A 6,725-nucleotide genomic window follows, 5' to 3' on the forward strand; every position below is an offset into this window, starting at 1 on the left:
TAGCTGCCTATATTGGTGGACGCCACGAGCTACTCACAGCGGGATCCAGGCGTCCATTGACCCTGTGAGCCAGCTAACTTGCTACTGAGAGGCTTGACGCACACAGCTACACACCGCTTAAATCTTGGGAGCGCGGCTAGAAGTGCTTCTGCACTAAAATTCATCTTCACCTCTACCCTACCCCCCTTCTCTGCCGCCGATGTAGGCGAGGCGGGTTGCTGCTAATGCTTCACGCATGCCGTCGCCAAAGCATCCTACAAAAGGCATATGCTTCTCATCTGAGGCCCAACAACTCCAAGTGCTACAGCGAGAGGCAGATATACCACGTGTCCTAGCTAAATGTAACCAAACTTTTAAAAAAGGCGAAGTGTCCTAGTCCAGTCAAACCAACTCAGGGTTGTTCATACTCGCGTGGCCTAGTCTTGAGTATTTTTTTCGCTCTTCAAAGTTAATTCATTAGTTAAGTTTAATTAGCTAACTTTTTAATTATTAACTTCAGGAAGAAAGTGTCAAGCCAAAAGTTTTAGATCAGCTCGAAAAACCGCTAGTAGTGCTTTTTCTGTCAAGTTACGATTTACGTAGCTTCATTTATTGGCATTGAAAGAAAGTTGTCACATGACCAGCTGCTCGCTCACTTCTATGCCCCAATGTGCACCCAAAGTCTCATCGAGGAGAGGACTTCAGAAAAAAATGGATTTTATTCTTTAAGGCGCGTCTTGGGATATTGAAGTGGTCCAGTGGTCATGTGGAAGCTTTTTCTTATTGTGCGGGCTATGTTTAAAGGCCAGTAAAAAAACTACTTTACGTAAATATTACTTTGCTGCAAATGTCTCAGTAAGCTGTTTCTCAAAGCGATCTACAACTTCTCCATTGACACTTTGTTCCTCAAGTCAATAATTAAAAGGTTAGTTAATTAAGCTTAACTAATTAGTCAACCTTGAAGAACGAAAAAAATACTGCAGACTAGGTCACGCAACTCTAAACAACCCTCATTTGGTTTCGGACGGCTAGGACACCCCGTGTTTTTTAAAAGCTTGGTTACATTTAGCTGAGACACCCGGTATAAGGCGGCCGTCAGAGAATTCAAGAACCAGCAGTCCGAGAACAAGTAGCGAAGCCGTCCGCTAACGACTGGCATTTTTTATATATGTGAGCTGAACAATTTCAGCACATCGGCGTGACACAAATTCATTTTATCACAGCTGAATTTCATAGGAGTAACATCTTTACGGACCTAATAATTATCGCATGCCTGTTAGGGCATGCTTTTCCGCATTGCCCTTTTGTGTAATAATTCTTTTTCTGAAGTATCTCTACCGCTGCTACAAGCCCGTATTTCATTGCCTACTTGCAACGAAGAATGTTCGTATACTAAAAAAAAAGCTGCTCCAATATAATTCCTCTCTTTTGTAATAACAGTAGTAATATATTGGGTTTAACGTCTCGAAGTAACATGGGGGCTATCAGAGAGACCGTATTGGAGGACTCGAGATGAACGCAGACCAGACGGGGTTCTTCAGCGTGCGCTCACATCGCACAGTACATGCCTGTTTTTGCATTTCGCCCTCATCGAAACGCGCCCTCCGCGGCCGGGATCGAACCCGCGACCTTCGGATCAGCAGTCGGCCGCCACAGCCATTGAGACATCATGAGGGGTCCAAAGTTCTAGAGGAGTCGCCCGATTTGGAGCAGATTTGTAATAAGGGTGTAACTACTCATTGACATCCACCCAAGGGCACCCAAAGGCTACAAAATGTGAAAGCTGTATAGCTTTCCTTTCTAGCCATTTTTCTGCGCTTGGGTTGATGTCAATGAGTAATTACTCCTTTATTAGAAATCAACTCCACCTTCGGGGATTGCCCTAAAACATTTGACCAACACAGTTCCCACTTCGAGTTATTGATCAATTCGCACTCGCCCTGCCATAAGCTTGCTGTCCCGGTCAGCTGGGTTGGTATAGCGACTGCTTCGCGAAGTGGTGGTCTCGGGTTCGAGCCCCGGACCAGGACGAATTTTTGTTTAACTACAAACTTTCTGAGGAAGCTGTATAGCTTTCCTTTGTAGCCATTTGGCTGCGCTTGGGTTGATGTCAATGAGTAATTACTCCTTTATTAAAAATCTACTCCACCTTCGGGGATTGCCCTAAAACATTTGACCAACACAGTTCCCACTTCGAGTTATTGATCAATTCGCACTCGCCCTGCCATAATCTTGCTGTCCCGGTCAGCTGGGTTGGTATAGAGACTGCTTCATGAAGCGGTGATCTCGGGTTCGAGCCCCGGACCAGGACGAATTTTTGTTTAACTACAAAATTTCTGAGGAAGCTGTATAGCTTTCCTTTGTAGCCATTTGGCTGCGCTTGGGTTGATGTCAATGAGTAATTACTCCTTTATTAGAAATCTACTCCACCTTCGGGGATTGCCCTAAAACATTTGACCAACACAGTTCCCACATCGAGTTATTGATCAATTCGCATTCGCCCTGCCATAAGCTTGCTGTGCCGGTCAGCTGGGTTGGTATAGCGACTGCTTCGTGAAGCGGTGGTCTCGGGTTCGAGCCCCGGACCAGGACGAATTTTTGTTTAACTACAAAATTTCTGAGGAAGCTGTATAGCTCTCCTTTGTAGCCATTTGGCTGCGCTTGGGTTGATGTCAATGAGTAATTGCTCCTTTATTAGAAATCTACTCCACCTTCTGGGATTGCCCTAAAACATTTGACCAACACAGTTCCCACATCGAGTTATTGATCAATTCGCATTCGCCCTGCCATAAGCTTGCTGTGCCGGTCAGCTGGGTTTGTATAGCGACTGCTTCGTGAAGCGGTGATCTCGGGTTCGAGCCCCGGACCAGGACGAATTTTTGTTTAACTACAAAATTTCTGAGGAAGCTGTATAGCTTTCCTTTGTAGCCATTTGGATGCGCTTGGGTTGATGTCAGTGAGTAATTTCTCCTTTATTAGAAATCTACTCCACCTTCGGGAACTGCCCTAAACCATTTGACCAACACAGTTCCCACATCGAGTTATTGATCAATTCGCATTCGCCCTGCCATAAGCTTGCTGTGCCGGTCAGCTGGGTTGGTATAGCGACTGCTTCGTGAAGCGGTGATCTCGGGTTCGAGCCCCGGACCAGGACGAATTTTTGTTTAACTACAAAATTTCTGAGGAAGCTGTATAGCTTTCCTTTGTAGCCATTGGCTGCGCTTGGGTTGATGTCAGTGAGTAATTACTCCTTTATTAGAAATCTACTCCACCTTCGGGGACTGCCCTAAAACATTTGACCAACACAGTTCCCACATCCAGTTATTGATCAATTCGCATTCGCCCTGCCATAAGCTTGCTGTGCCGGTCAGCTGGGTTGGTATAGAGACTGCTTCGTGAAGCGGTGATCTCGGGTTCGAGCCCCGGACCAGGACGAATTTTTGTTTAACTACAAAATTTCTGAGGAAGCTGTATAGCTTTCCTTTGTAGCCATTTGGCTGAGGTTGGGTTGATGTCAGTGAGTAATTACTCCTTTATTAGAAATCTACTCCACCTTCGGGGACTGCCCTAAAACATTTGACCAACACAGTTCCCACATCCAGTTATTGATCAATTCGCATTCGCCCTGCCATAAGCTTGCTGTGCCGGTCAGCTGGGTTGGTATAGCGACTGCTTCGTGAAGCGGTGATCTCGGGTTCGAGCCCCGGACCAGGACGAATTTTTGTTTAACTACAAAATTTCTGAGGAAGCTGTATAGCTCTCCTTTGTAGCCATTTGGCTGCGCTTGGGTTGATGTCAGTGAGTAATTACTCCTTTATTAGAAATCTACTCCACCTTCGGGGACTGCCCTAAAACATTTGACCAACACAGTTCCCACATCGAGTTATTGATCAATTCGCATTCGCCCTGCCATAAGCTTGCTGTGCCGGTCAGCTGGGTTGGTATAGCGACTGCTTCGTGAAACGGTGATCTCGGGTTCGAGCCCCGGACCTGGACGAATTTTTGTTTAACTACAAAATTTCTGAGGAAGCTGTATAGCTTTCCTTTGTAGCCATTTGGCTGCGCTTGGGTTGATGTCAGTGAGTAATTACTCCTTTATTAGAAATCTACTCCACCTTCGGGGACTGCCCTAAAACATTTGACCAACACAGTTCCCACATCCAGTTATTGATCAATTCGCATTCGCCCTGCCATAAGCTTGCTGTGCCGGTCAGCTGGGTTGGTATAGCGACTGCTTCGTGAAGCGGTGATCTCGGGTTCGAGCCCCGGACCAGGACGAATTTTTGTTTAACTACAAAATTTCTGAGGAAGCTGTATAGCTTTCCTTTGTAGCCATTTGGCTGCGCTTGGGTTGATGTCAGTGAGTAATTACTCCTTTATTAGAAATCTACTCCACCTTCGGGGACTGCCCTAAAACATTTGACCAACACAGTTCCCAAATCCAGTTATTGATAAAATTCGCATTCGCCCTGCCATAAGCTTGCTGTGCCGGTCAGCTGGGTTGGTATAGCGACTGCTTCGTGAAACGGTGATCTCGGGTTCGAGCCCCGGACCAGGACGAATTTTTGTTTAACTACAAAATTTCTGAGGAAGCTGTATAGCTTTCCTTTGTAGCCATTTGGCTGCGCTTGGGTTGATGTCAGTGAGTAATTACTCCTTTATTAGAAATCTACGCCACCTTCGGGGACTGCCCTAAAACATTTGACCAACACAGTTCCCACATCCAGTTATTGATCAATTCGCATTCGCCCTGCCTTAAGCTTGCTGTGCCGGTCAGCTGGGTTGGTATAGCGACTGCTTCGTGAAGCGGTGATCTCGGGTTCGAGCCCCGGACCAGGACGAATTTTTGTTTAACTACAAAATTTCTGAGGAAGCTGTATAGCTTTCCTCTGTAGCCATTTGGCTGCGCTTGGGTTGATGTCAGTGAGTAATTACTCCTTTATTAGAAATCTACTCCACCTTCGGGGACTGCCCTAAAACATTTGACCAACACAGTTCCCACATCCAGTTATTGATCAATTCGCATTCGCCCTGCCATAAGCTTGCTGTGCCGGTCAGCTGGGTTGGTATAGAGACTGCTTCGTGAAGCGGTGGTCTCGGGTTCGAGCTCCGGACCAGGACGAATTTTTGTTTAACTACAAACTTTCTGAGGAAGCTGTATAGCTTTCCTTTGTAGCCATTTGGCTGCGCTTGGGTGGATGTAAATGAGTAATTACTCCCTTATTATCATGAGGGATCTTATTTAATAGCTGCTGTCCGAGATAACGAATGCTTTCGAAAATAAATGTTGCGGAATGTGGTTAGGTCGTTGCGCCTGTGTTTCGTATCTTTATGCTACATGACGCAAAGAAATGAAGGCTATTCTCACTAGATTGTTTGAGTTGTAGCAGAGCTAACAATTTGATTAAAACCATACGCAATGATGTGAAAGGGAAATGGGGAGAATCTAACAAACCCAAGACTTCACATCAATTTGGAGCACAATTCTTTAGAATTGCTGAAAGCGCATTACAAAAGTGCCAAAAATTTATTTCTGGACATCAGACTTCCTTCAGTTTTCTTGGCGCATTAGCTGGATGTCATTTTCGCTCTGCCTAACGCGAATAGTTATCGGTGGATAAATCTACGCGCTAGTACATATCATTTTGTCTAAAAAAAGAAATAACACTATGCCGGGTTGCTAAACAGTGGGGCTGAACCGAGGCCTGAACCAGTTCAGAGCGGTTGCTTTGAGTCATTCAGGTTCGGGTTCATTTCCAAGATGGCAAAAAAATATGCATTTGGTTACGGTTCCGGGCGAAAATTCGGGTTCGGTACCGGTTTCGGGTACAAGTTGTGTTCCGGTTCGTCATCCTGGTCACTATACTGCCAAAAAAAAAGTGAGCACGTGACAAAAAATATTGTTCATACGCACTCGTAATTCCATTTCTCATTTCTCTTTTCCATTTTTGCCTATTTGTACTGCTTTTTCAAATTCTATTATGCATAGATTTTAATCTCTGCATCTTATGTTGTGTTAAATCTGCCTCACCTTTTCTTAAGGCGACACAGATGAAGAGTCCGGCGGCGACGGAGGTGATGGCGAAGCCGTTAGTGGGGGCAGCATTTCCTACGGAAGCGGGTCATCTGGAAGTAAATCGTCTCCTCCCGGCAATGGGTAAGAAGGAAGTCCATATAACAAGTATAGTGTCCTCCACGTTGTGGGGCCGCCGCGGTGGCTCAGTGGTTACGGCGCTCGGCTGTTGACCCGAAAAATGGGGGTTCGATCGCGGCCGCGGCGATTGAATTTCGATGGAGTCGAAATTCTAGAAGCCCGTTTACTGTGCGATGTCAGTGCACGCCAAAGAGCCCCAAGTGGTCGAACTTTCCGGTGCCCTTCACTACGGAGCCCTTATAGGCTGAGTCGCATTGAGAAGTTAAATACCGTAAACCATCAACTATAAACCACTAGAAGCGTATACTGTGAAAAAGGGCTGAAAGACCACCTTGAGAACTTGTCATTCGTGAAAGCAGTGAACAACCATTACAAAGCCTCTCACCAGAGCCAGCGAAAGCGAACCTTCCAAATGTAAAAGATACATGAGAACATAGACTATTAAGCCATCGTGGAAGTCGTACAAACTTTGCAGAAAAAAAAATTGTGGACTAAAAACATGTCTACAATTGAACGCTGAAAATGTACCATGGTAATTTTAATGCAACAAAATTTCAAGAAAGACAGATTTTGTTTCCATCCGTCCGTCCGT

Source organism: Amblyomma mixtum, chromosome 8, assembly GCF_055824585.1.
Source record: "Amblyomma mixtum isolate Tamu chromosome 8, ASM5582458v1, whole genome shotgun sequence".
Classification (NCBI taxonomy): domain Eukaryota; kingdom Metazoa; phylum Arthropoda; class Arachnida; order Ixodida; family Ixodidae; genus Amblyomma; species Amblyomma mixtum.